Source organism: Mobula hypostoma, chromosome 9 (assembly GCF_963921235.1).
Source record: "Mobula hypostoma chromosome 9, sMobHyp1.1, whole genome shotgun sequence".
NCBI classification, from domain to species: Eukaryota; Metazoa; Chordata; class Chondrichthyes; order Myliobatiformes; family Myliobatidae; genus Mobula; species Mobula hypostoma.
This window is the reverse complement of record NC_086105.1, coordinates 21,196,309-21,208,984: the sequence shown is the minus strand read 5'-3', so window position 1 is coordinate 21,208,984 and position 12,676 is coordinate 21,196,309.

Here is a 12,676-nt window from a genome sequence, read left to right as displayed (position 1 = left end):
ACAGTTTCCATTTTAGGTGCCAGGTGTTGCTCTTAGCACTCCCAATTGAACAACTTTTGATCCCGTGACTTGATAGCAAAATTAAACAAAGGTACCTCCAGTATATTAGGGGGCAGGTCATTCCACTAGTTGATAAGCTAATGTGAGAGGGGGGACTTACATCTGTTTGCTTCAGCTAATGCTTTTCTTAAATACAAATCCATTCCCCTTTTGTCTTCTGTTCTCAATTCATTTAATGGGATTTGCTGTCAACGCAGGGCATTTGACCTTTACAGAGATCCCCAGAGTTTCTGCTTTGTCTACACGTCTCATTAATTTTTAAAAATTTTGTTGGCTCCCCTTTGATCTTTTGGTTTTGCTGGAGAAATATTCTTTGTTCCTTTAACCTATTTTCAAAGCAAAGGCAATTGATGTCTGGAACTTCTCGATTACTCTACTCTGCTCTTTCTAATGCACCGATCTCCCAGTGGAGAAATGATAACCAAAAATGAGTGCATTACTCTAAGTCCAGTCTTTTTAATGCACTGTACCAAGTTAACATAATGTCAGTAGATTGGAATCCTACAGGCCTGGCAGTGTGCCTTCTCGTTCTGCTGCTCTTACTAATTGCCATATCACAGTGAAACTGGAAGAGAGCTACCTCTAAGTTCTTTCCTTTAATGTGCAGCCATTAATCTTTCTTACAGTTGTTTTGCTTCACCCTCAAACTTATAACAGCTCAAGGTGTCTTGTATCATCAGCATAACTATTACAATTAAATATTATCAATCCAACACTGAAGAACAGCATCACTATAGAATATGTATCTCAAGCATTTAGATTACAATCCACCATTTTATTGTTGCATGGTAACACTCGTTTTCTATCTAACCCATGATGGCTCTCTTCCTTCATCTGTGGTAGTTATGTTTACTTTTGTTTAGGATGGACATTTGACAAATTTTGGGTAGTCATAGTTATACCGTTGTGATAGATCAGCAATTAGTGCTTATTTCCAAGTTAATTGATTCCTCCCACATGTAGGTATTCCACGCTTTTTTTTCAGGCACAAGGTCTCCAGCGAGGTGAGAAGGGGGAAGGCAAGCTGCTTGCAGTTGGAGAATCTAGGACAGCCAGAGCCTTGGATGGCAGGTCGAATTTAACAGCGAAAACTACATGATTTTTTTTTTAGCCTGGTAGTCAGCCAGATTGAAAGCATACCAAGTCAGAAAGCCTGCAGTATAAGATCAGGCAGGCAAACGTCTTAGCACGAGAAGGATGAGAAGCTTGGAATGAGAAGTGAGCTGAGATAAAAGGAGAGAAGAGAACAAGAGGGGTAAGGCATTGAGGAGTGATGGCTGGGAAGAGATCCCAAGGAAGACATAGGAGGGAAGAAGTGATTGTGGTGGAAGAATCATTGTGGAAGAGGCCATGAAGGGTAAAAGACTGTGGAGGTCCAAGATCCTGATGCGGATTAAGATCAGATATATGGAGCTCACGCATGAAGCATCTAAGACTGCAGCGTGATCCAGGAGCAGGCACCACAGCTGGTCAGTAATCACACCAGGAACAAATCAGAGGGGAGGATTGATTGTGGAAAAATGCCAGCATCAGTAGGAATCACAGGCAGGAACTGGCAGGGAGAATGAGCCACAGGTATTGGAAGGAAAGGACCAGGACAGGTATGCTTCTGAGAAGTACCCCAGGGCCAGCTGATCCATAAACAATACTGATAATGTTCTTAGCCAACGTGACCAAAAGACATCACATATTTTTGGTTTCTGGTCCCCACAGTTATAGCAAGCAAACCCTGAAGAGAGAATTTAAAAGGAGGAGTATTTTGGAGCATCTGTCATGAGAGTGGCTATGTGTGAGTTGTAAGTGCTGAGGCTTTGCCTCAAAAGGCTTCGGCACGGAGGCTGATGCGTATAAGCTAAGATCCGTTGCCTGATCTGATACTGCGAGCTTTCTGTTTGGCATGCTTTCAATTTGGCTGACTACCAGGCTGATATTTTCCCCTGCAGTCTTGTTGAGTTAGAGGTGACAGTCAGAGCAGCTCCTGCAAGATATGGGAGATCAGGCAATCTGTCATCATCCCTGGTGATTATACTTGTTGGAAGTGTGTCCACCTGCAGCTCCAGACTGACCACATTGTTCGGCTAGAGCTGTATTTGGACTATGATGCTGCAAGCTTCATTGACAGGAGTTTTAGTGAGGTGGTCACACTGAGGGTGCAGGCAGCAGGTAGTTCGGTGAACATTGGAAAAGGAAGAGAGAGAAGGCATAGTGTGCAGGATTCAACTCTAGCCATTTCCCTCACTAATAAGTGCATTGTTTTGGATACTGCTGGGCCGGCTGATCTTTCAGAGGAGAACAGCAACAGCAGCCATGTCTGTGGCATAACGACTGGCTCTGATGCACAGAAGGGCAGCGTGAGGGCAAGGAGACCTGTAAGTGATAGGAGACTCGATAGAGAAGTGGACAGATGGGAGCTTCTGTTGCTATGAACAAGACTCCAGAATGGTCTGCTGCCTCCAGTGTGCCAGCTTCAAAGATGCCATGAGCGCTGCTGAACATTCTTGAGGGGCAGGGGGAGCAGCAAGAGGTAGTTGTACACATTAGTACTGTATAATGACATTTTCTCAAGCAAGATGTAGATGGTCCTTCCAGAAGGGCAACTCCGGACTTCCTACTGGGAAAAGAGGCTGGGCGAGTGACTGAAGTGTCAATGGGAGCACCTGGGATCACTGACCATAACTTAATGGTTTTAAAATAGGTACAGGAAAAAAAATAGGAATGCTCCACAAGTCAAAGGCCGACATTGGAACAAGTCGGACTTTGATGGCATTAGACAGCAGCTTGCAAAGTTTGATTGGGATTTGCTGTTTGCTGGTAAGACCACATCAGGCAAGTGAGAGGCTTTTAAAAGTGAGTTCAGTGCTATCGTATTCCTATTAGAGTGAAGATCAAGTTTGCCAAAATTAGGGAACCCTCCTTCATGAGGGATATTGAGGTTTGGGTCAGGAAAAAGCTGGAGGCGTAGGTCATGTACAGGGAGCTGGGATCAAGGGAAACATGAGCAAACTGGACTAAGCTCAAGTAGACAACTTGGTTAAATGACATATTTCATGCCATATATGACTCTCCCTAAACTGATGACAAAATCCAAAGCATGCAGTCTTGATTGAATTTTCTAATAATTGAGTTACTCTAACCCACTTCATTTAATAGCAACCTTGCATTTTCATCAACTGCCAAGAAAGGAAGCAAAATAGCTTCCACTTTTGATGCCTGGTGCATTGTCTTGACATCTTATGCAGGAAAAAGTTCCAAAATCAATAGTGCTCATAGAAGCCTCTGTATTCATTAAGCTACATTAAACAGGACAGAAGGTGGACACAACTGGAATGATATACTCTAAGCATGGAGTTCTTAACCTGGGGTCCACAGACCTCTTATTTAATGGCATTGGTCCATGGCATAAAAAGGTTGGGAACCCCTACTCTAAGGGAAGGGCAAAGCCAAAAGAGTGGTCCTAAAGTTAAAGACTTGGTAAAAATGTGATTTTTGAATCACATTCTTGGCTATGGCTAGGGAGTCCATCATATAATCAATGATTTTAATAAACCAAGACCATGACTACATATTGTCCAATTTCATCAGCCAATGGCATTTTAAGTTGTGACTTACAGGGCCAACTCTGTTTTTCTAAAATCAGCTTTTCTCGTCATCAATGAAAATGCAATGCTTGATGTGGAGGTATCAAAGTTTGTAGAGTGCACATCCATTGTCTAGCACGGATAGAAAGACATCACCAACTATTATTCCCTCATCCACCTGGACTGACAGCTTCTCGTACCATCCACTAGAAAATGGCCTGGAAAGATTTACTTCCTCACATACTTCATGAAGAAGTAAAAGAACAAAACAGTTCTGCACAGTCAGGTCTGGATACTATTTTAGGAGCAGCATATTTGTAAAATAATTATAGTCTAGCTTTATTATAGAGAAAGGAAATTAAAATCTATAAATGAAAACTACTCAATTGTTTTAATCACCTCAGCTCAGGTATAATATCGGTCCCAAATCCCTGACCAATCCTTATCCATCACCAGCAGCATCCAGAGTAGACATCAAAATCAACTTCAGATCAAGACTCTGGAAGCTATTTTGATTTAAAAACCACCTCACTGATGAAAGAACTCTCTGTAACTCCCGGGAGGGGGGTGAAGATGGCGGCGCGACGGCAGCGTGCTCGGCCACTTCTGTGAATGATATCTGTTATCTGTCAAGTAGGGGACCGTGCACAATTCTGATTTGATGGAGATAGACGTGAGAGCACGGGGGAACATTTGGAAAACTTCTGAAATGCCCGCTTCGCTGCCGCTGCTACTGTGTGGTAACCAGAATCTCTGGAGCTGAAGGCCCCAAAATCCTCGGCTTTGCATGTTTCATCGGCCGGGGAGAGGTCGAAGGCACTCGGCAGAGGATGGCGCTCGGGAGGCTGTATCAGAGAGGCTGGTTGGAAGCTCAGTTTTCGGACGGATGGACTCAGTGTCGGCTGTGGTCGGCTGCTTCCAAGGTATCGGCAAGTTGACGGTGCCTGGAGGTCTATGGCAGGGAGTTTCTCCCTTTTGCCACCTGCTATCAGGGACTCGGGAATCGATCAACTCGGGACTTTGAGACTTCTTTTTACCGTGCCCATGGTCTGTTCTTCATCAAATTATGGTATTGCTTTGCACTGCTGTAATACGTTATACCTCATAATTATATGGTTCTGTCAGTGTTAGTCTTTGGTTTGTCCTGTTTTCGGTGATATCACTCCGGAGAAACATTGTATCATTTCTTAATGCATGTATGCATTTCTAAATGACAATAAAAGAGGACTGAGTGTTCTCATAATCTAAATAATCTAACTTCAGGCATTCTGATAAATTCGAATACAGTACTTTGGTTTTAGAACAAACTGCCAGTTTTGTTACAGATCTGTCTCCCACTCGTTCCTTTGTTCGACAAACTATACTGTTCCTTGGGATGCTAGTCTTAATCACCAAAGCTACCTTGACATGGCCTCATTGATTTAATTGCCAGAAGAAAATCATTCAGAAGAAGATGAACAGGAAAATAAAGGGAAATGAGTGAAGGTCTCATATAGCAGGAATTGCTCCAGGCACCAGCTTCCACAATTGTGTTCATGTCTGACTCAGCACACGACTGCTTTGATGAACATGATCTATGGATTGTATCCCAGTCAGAACTTCAACCACAGAATGTCCAAAAATAAAGGTGCTATTATTGACTTAATGCTTATTTCTTATGCTTTCTTCCTAGCAGTGTTTCAGTTACCATTCAGTATAAGTACAGCTGAAAAATGAATTTAGGAAAACTTATTTTAAGCAGTGCTTGTTGTTTGGAGGGCTATCTTAGTGTTCACATTTCAAAATGGAGTTACGGGACAGCATAAGAAATAGAAAAAAAAGTCCTGCCTCGACATCCATGATTGATTTTTTACCTCAAAAAAAGTCATAGCTGATGTTTTTACATCAGTACTACTTCCACACATTTGCATATCACTCGATTCCTGCGAAATTCTGTCAGTTTTTAATGAAATTCCTTCCAATCTTCTAACCTCCAGAGAGCATAGAATTAGTTTGCTTAATCTCTCCTTAGACAATGTCTCCTTCTCGAGAAACAATTGACTGAATGTTTGTTGTACTCCCACTTTTGCAAGTGTTTCCTTCCTTTACACAATATTCCAGACGCACATAATCTCAGAATAGCATCTTTATTCTTGCACTCAGGGCCCAGTGCTCAGTTTGCTTTTCAAGCTGAGTGCTAAACCAGATACCTCCACATTAACCTTCAATTATTTGCAAGTAAAGACATCCAGATCATTTGGACCCCAATGTATTTAAATTCTCAACATTTAGAAAATACTCTGCTTTCTACTTTTTCTATCAAAGTGAACGCCTTAATATTTTTCCTCCTTATAATCATGCATCCATGGCATAGAGGAATAATTTTCCCAGGCTCAATTGCTTGATTAAATTTGGTAACAAATTAAAGTAATTATAATTCGAGGTAATTAATTGACACTACAAGGTGAACTGAAAATGTAACATTATTTTCTGTCTTTTCTGTCAAAAGGAATGTTTTGAAAAGTACCTTTGAACATTTCAAAGTTCATACCGATTTTGTAAGATATTACTTATTTATATATTTGTCGGGATACAGCATGAAATAGGTCCTTCAGCCCCTCAAGCCAGTTCACTCCGCAAACCGGTGACCCCTGTTTCCATCCAGGGGGTCAGTGTGGACATGGTGGAGGATTACAAATACCTGGGGATACGAATTGACAATAAACTGGACTGGTCAAAGAACACTGAGGCTGTCTACAAGAAGGGTCAGAGCCGTCTCTATTTCCTGAGGAGACTGAGGTCCTTTAACATCTGCCAGACGATGCTGTGAATGTTCTACGAGTCTGTGGTGGCCAGTGCGATCATGTTTGCTGTTGTGGGCTGGGGCAGCAGTCTGAGGGTGGCAGACACCAACAGAATCAACAAACTCATTCATAAGGCCAGTGATGTTGTGGGGATGGAACTGGACTCTCTCACGGTGGTGTCTGAAAAGAGGATGCTGTCTAAGTTGCATGGCATCTTGGTCAATGTCTCCCATCCACTACATAATGTACTGGGTGGGCACAGGAGTACACTCAGCCAGAGACTCATTCCACCGAGATGAGCACAGAGAGTCATAGGAAGTCATTCCTGCCTGTGGCCATCAAACTTTACAACTCCTCCCTTGGAGGGTCAGACATCCTGAGCCAATAGGCTGGTCCTGGACTTATTTCATAATTTACTGGCATAATTTACATATGACTATTTAACTATTTATGGTCCTATTACTATTTATTGTTTATGGAGCAACTGTAATGAAAACCAATTTCCTCTGGGATTAATAAAGTATGACTATGACTATGACTAAATCCCAATTTAACCCTTGCCTAACTATGGGACAATTCACAATCAACAATTAACTTACCAACTGGTACATCTTTGGACTGTGGGTAGAAACCTGAGCACACAGGGGAAACCCATACGGTCATGGGAAGGATGTATAAGCTCCTTCCAGGCAGCAACAGGAACAGTTTTCATGCTTACATGATATAATAGTATTTACATTTTTACTATTACATTTATTCTTCTGAGTATGTCTGAATAATCCTTGGGTTATGAAACATATTATACAATTACATCTTCTCTCTTCATGTTAAACTTTAACTTTGGCTTAAATTTCAAACATTCTTACCATAGCTGACTCCAGGATAACTAGGTCACAATCAACATAATTTAAACTATATTATCCAGGTAAATTGCAGGGTGCATGGAGATGGCAATTAATTATTACAGAAGCACAATTTGCCTTCTGTATAGATTGCTGTACCTGATATTAGCTTCAGTGACTTGTGTTCAATGACACCAATATTACCTTGGACACTGATTTAATTTCTTGTCCTTCAGAAATTAATCTGTTTTTCTATATTTTCTACTGAAGTGGTTGCCTTAACATTATATCCCATTACATTAGTCCATTTGTATCTCTAGTACACGTTGATTGGAACACAAAGGATCCAAGTTGATATCTGGCTCAGAAATATATCTGTGGCATGGCTAGTGGTGAACATATGCTGCTCACCTGCTGAATTCCTCTAGCACAGGGGTTCCCAACCTGGGTTCACGGACTCCTTGGTTAATAATAGGGGTCCATGGCCTTAAAAGATTGAGAATCACTACTTAAGATTCCAGCATCTGCTGTCACCTGTGTCTCCTCTTTAATTCGTTCCTGATAACCAGCCTATGCTTCCTTTCTCCTATTTATCCAGCTCTCAATATCTATCATCATCCTTGGTTCCCTATACTTATTTACCCTGGCTTTTACCTTTGCAGGAACATGTTGACTTTGAACTCTAGTTATTTCTCCTTTAAATGTGCAGATGTAGACCTGCCTGAAAGAAAATGCTCCTTATCTACCTTTATCAAGTCCACCCTCTGGTTAATGAAATTGGCATTACTCTATTTTAAGAATTTAATTAGCGGTCCATCCCTATCCTTTTCTGTAAACACTTTAATGAATACGTAGTTACGGTCAGCTTCTCGAAAATACTCCCCCAGTGAGAATTCCTCTATCTCCACCCAAGCAGTCAGCAACTGTTATTAACATACCAATGCAGGGCATTACCTTCTCCAATATTAGTATCCAAGCACTGGTACTCTGGTTCTGGTAGCGCTGGTGGTGATTTGCAAAGGGACATGCTCCTCCCATCCAGCACTATCATCTAGATCAGGGGTTCCCTACCTTTCTTACACCAGGGACCCCTACCGTTAACCAAGGCGTCCATGGACCCCAGGTCAGGAACCTCTGTCCCAGATGGAGTTTAGCCTATGTAGAACCATCCTCACAGCCAAGATTTTCTCCCAGGCAACACCGCTAAAATAAAGACACAAGAGCTTCTGCAGATTGCTGGAAATTTTGAGCGACATGCGCAAATTGCTGAAGGAGCTCAGCAAGTCAGGCAGCATCTGTGGTGGGAAATATACAGTCAAAATTTCGGGATGAGACCCTTCATCAGGACTGAAAGGGTGGAGGTAGAAGCCAGAATATGAAGGCTGGGGGTAGGGGAGTACAAGCTGGCAAGTGATAGCTGAGGGGGAAGGTTGGCTGGTTAGGGGTGACAACGGAAGGCAATTCCTCCTGCACCATTCCTTCAGCTATGATTTCATCTGACCTATCAGGTGGAGGAAGATTACCAGATCTTCCTCACAGCAACACTGGCTAAAAGTAGGAACAATCTGAACCATTGTTTTACAGAAGCAAAAAAAAATCAATATTCATCTACACTTTAGAGAGATAAATGATAGAAACTCTGCTGCTGAAAGGTAATCGGCCATTGAAATTCTGGAAACTTAAGAGCATTTTGGCTCAAATATCATGACAACAAATTCCAGTCATTAAATCCAAGCAATCAGCAACTGTTATTGAACCTACCAATGCAAGCCACATATAGTCACCATGACATGATGTCGCGTACTCCCCAGACACTCTTCCTGAAGTATTTGCCAGCTTCTGACTACTTCCTTGGCTTTCAATAATACTTACAGATTTTTAATCATTTCCACATGAAGCAGGGGTTATCTTGGAAGCAAAGGCTACAGGAAAGCTGTTTGTGGTTTGTGACTCATTTATTGACTGGTGGAATTACTAAATCTAAAACTCTTCCTTCTTCCAATGTATAACTATCAACTGATTTTCTTTCCTTCTTCTATGTTGGATTAGAAATAAATAGGAATACAAAACTGCCATTTAGCTCCTTTAACCCAATCTACTATTTAATCAGGTCATAGGCACTCCATGTCCAAATTCCTACTCCCAACTTTTTTGCAAATCCGATGATCTCTGAAGGGATAAAACTCTATCAATCTCATAATTAAAGTTCACAACTGAGACACAAGGAACTGCAAAGTCTAGAATATGGAGCCACAAGCAATCTGTTGGAGGAACTCAGCACATCAGGCAGCATCCATAGGAGGAAAGGAATCGTCAATATTTCGAGTAGAAAACCTGCATCTGTATTGAGAGTAGAGAAGCAAGGTTCCCAGTATAAAGAGGAGAAAGGGAGTGGTGAGACAGGAGCCTGAGGTCATTAGTAGACTGAGAAGAAGTATGAGATGGCAGGCAGGTAGTAGACAAGAGTGTAGGTGGAATTGGGAGAGATAGGTTAATAATAGATTGAGGCAGAGAAAGAAATAATAATTGAGACACTTGTGGAACAAGGTGGGGAGAGAGATGTGTAAAGATTTGAGACAGCTGATGGAAGGAGAGAAACTAAAACACAATCAGCTACTAGAGTTGGACACTGATAAGCAAAGAAGGTGGTAATAGGGACCATTGGAAAGCGGTAAATAGCAGAAGGAACGCACATCAAAGTTGCTGGTGAACGTAGCAGGCCAGGCAGCATCTCTAGGAAGAGGTACAGTCGACGTTTCAGGCCGAGACCTTTCATCCCTCCCCCTCCTGTCTTCTCCTATCATTTTGGATCTCCCCCTCCCCCTCCCACTTTCAAATCTCTTACTAGCTCTTCCTTCAGTTAGTCCTGACGAAGGGTCTTGGCCCAAAACGTCGACTGTACCTCTTCCTAGAGATGCTGCCTGGCCTGCTGCGTTCACCAGCAACTTTGATGTGTGTTGCTTGAATTTCCTGCATCTGCAGAATTCCCCGTGTTTGCATTTTTAAATAGCAGAAGGAACCAGAATCAGAGAGTTTTTGAAGCAGTATGTGGAGAGTCCAACTAGAGGAGAGTGCATACTTGGCCTAGATTTGGGAAAGGAGCCAGGAGAGGTGACAGACTTGATACTGGGTGAACATTTTGGAATAGTGACAACAACTCATTAAAGGTAGTTATGGATTAGGATAAAATCAGACCTTGTAGGAAAGTACTAAATTGAGGCACATCACAACAGAATAAGACAGGAGCTAACGTATGTTGATTGGGACAGCTGCTGGTACACAAGTCAACATCTGACATGCGGAGGGTGTGTAAAGAGCAACTGAGCAGAGTTCAGGATTGGCATGGTCTATTAAGGGGTAAGAGCAAGAATAATAAGGTAAGAGAAACATAGCTGAGCCAACAAGTCCTAAATTTAGTCAGGAAGAAAAGGGAGGCATACATTAGGCTTAGGAAGCTAAAATCATGCTGGGCCCTTGAGGAATATAAAGATAGTAGGAAAATGCTTGAGGAGCGAATTAGGAAGGCCAAAAGGGGCCATGGAATATCCTTGGTGAGCAGGATCAAGAAGAATTTCAAGGCATTTTATATGTTATACTATTAAGAAAAAGGAGGTAAACTTAGGAGAGGACAAGCACGCTCACGGATGAAGGAGATAAATTTGTGCTTGGAGTCAGAACAAGTGGCTGAGGTGCTAAGTGAGTACTTTGTGTCAGTATTTACCAAGGAGAAGGAACTGGAGGATAGTGAAAACTAAGTAGGCTGAAACATGTTGAGATTGAGGAGCTGGGTTGGTGCTGGATCTTCTGAAAAACAGGGAGGATAAGTTCCCAGCGTGTCTTCACTAGCAACAAGCAAGGTCCCAGCAGACTGGAGAGTAGCAATTGTTTGCCTTTGCTCAAGAAAGGAAATAAGGATAATTCAGATCATTAGAGGCCAGTGAGTCTCACATACAAATCAATAGATAGGAAACCGAAGAATCAAATTTATGTGCATTTGGAGAGGCATGGCTTTCTGCAGAGCAGGTCATGCCTTACAAACATGGTTGAGTTTTTTGAGGAGGTGACTAAGGAGCATAGTAAGAAGAAGATAGTGGTTATTATAAAAATTAGCTTTATTTGCAAATGTACATCAAAGCATACAGTAAAGCATGTCATTTGTGTCAATGACCAACACAGCCGAGGATGTGATGGGGCAGCCTGAAAGTGTTGGCTTTCAGTGTCAGCGTAGCATGTCCATAACATACTAATCATAACCTGTACATCTTTGGAAGGTGGGAGGAGACTGGAGCACTGGGAGGAAACTCACGCAGTCACGGGGAGAAAGTACAAACTCCTTACAGACAGCGGTGGGAATTGAACCTCAATCTTCCTATAGCTGGTGCAGTAAACATTATGCTAACCGTAAAGCTACTGTGTCACACCTACATGTAGTTAGATATTTGATAAGATCTGTCATGGTAGGTTGATTCAGAAGCTAAAGATGCATGGCATCAGGGCGAATTGTAAATTGGGACTCAGAACTGGTTTGCACATAGAAGACAGAGAATAGTGTTGGTAGGCAGTTATTTTGGTAGGAGCTCCATGATCTGTGTTGGGCACTTGGCCAAATGGTTAAGGCATTCATCTAGTTATCTCAAGGTAACTAGTTCGAGCCTCAGCTATGGCAGTGTGTTTGTGCCCTTGAGCAAGGCACTTAATCACACATTGCTTTCGTCTGTGCGAGGAGTGGCGACTCACACAGACTTCCAATCTGTGCCTTGTAAGGCATGAAAATGCTCGACGCAGGCCTCTCATGGTCTGAGTCAACGTTCCCTCCCCTCTATGATCAGTGGTGTTCCACAGGGTTTGGTGCTGGGACTTCTGTTGTTTGAGATACATATACAATATCTATGACTTGGATGGAAATGTAAATGGGTGAGTTAGTACATTTGCATTTGATACCAAGATTGGTGGCATTGTGAACAGTGTAATGAACTATCAAGGAATAGAGCAGGATATAGATCGCTTACAGATATGGACAGAGAAGAGGCAAATGGAGTTCCGCAAAGAAGAGTGAGTTGTTGCCCTTTGGGTGATCAAATTAAAGTGGAAAGTATACAGTTAATAGTAGACCCCTTAAGAGCAATTAAAATACAGAGGAATCTAGGTCCATTGTTCTCTGAAAGAGGTTATGGAAGTGGATAAAGTGGTAAAAAAGTTGTATAATAATATGAAAAATAATAACTTTATTTATAGAGTACTTTTCTACAGATGATGTAAAGTGATTTACAATAGGATAAAAGTACAGACAAAAAAAATGAAAACAAAATCAAAAAGGTGTTAGTTAAACGCAAGGTTAAAGCAAGGTAAGACATGCTTGCCTTCATTCGTGGGGGTATTGAGTGCAAGGATAAGGAAGCCATGCTGCAGCTAG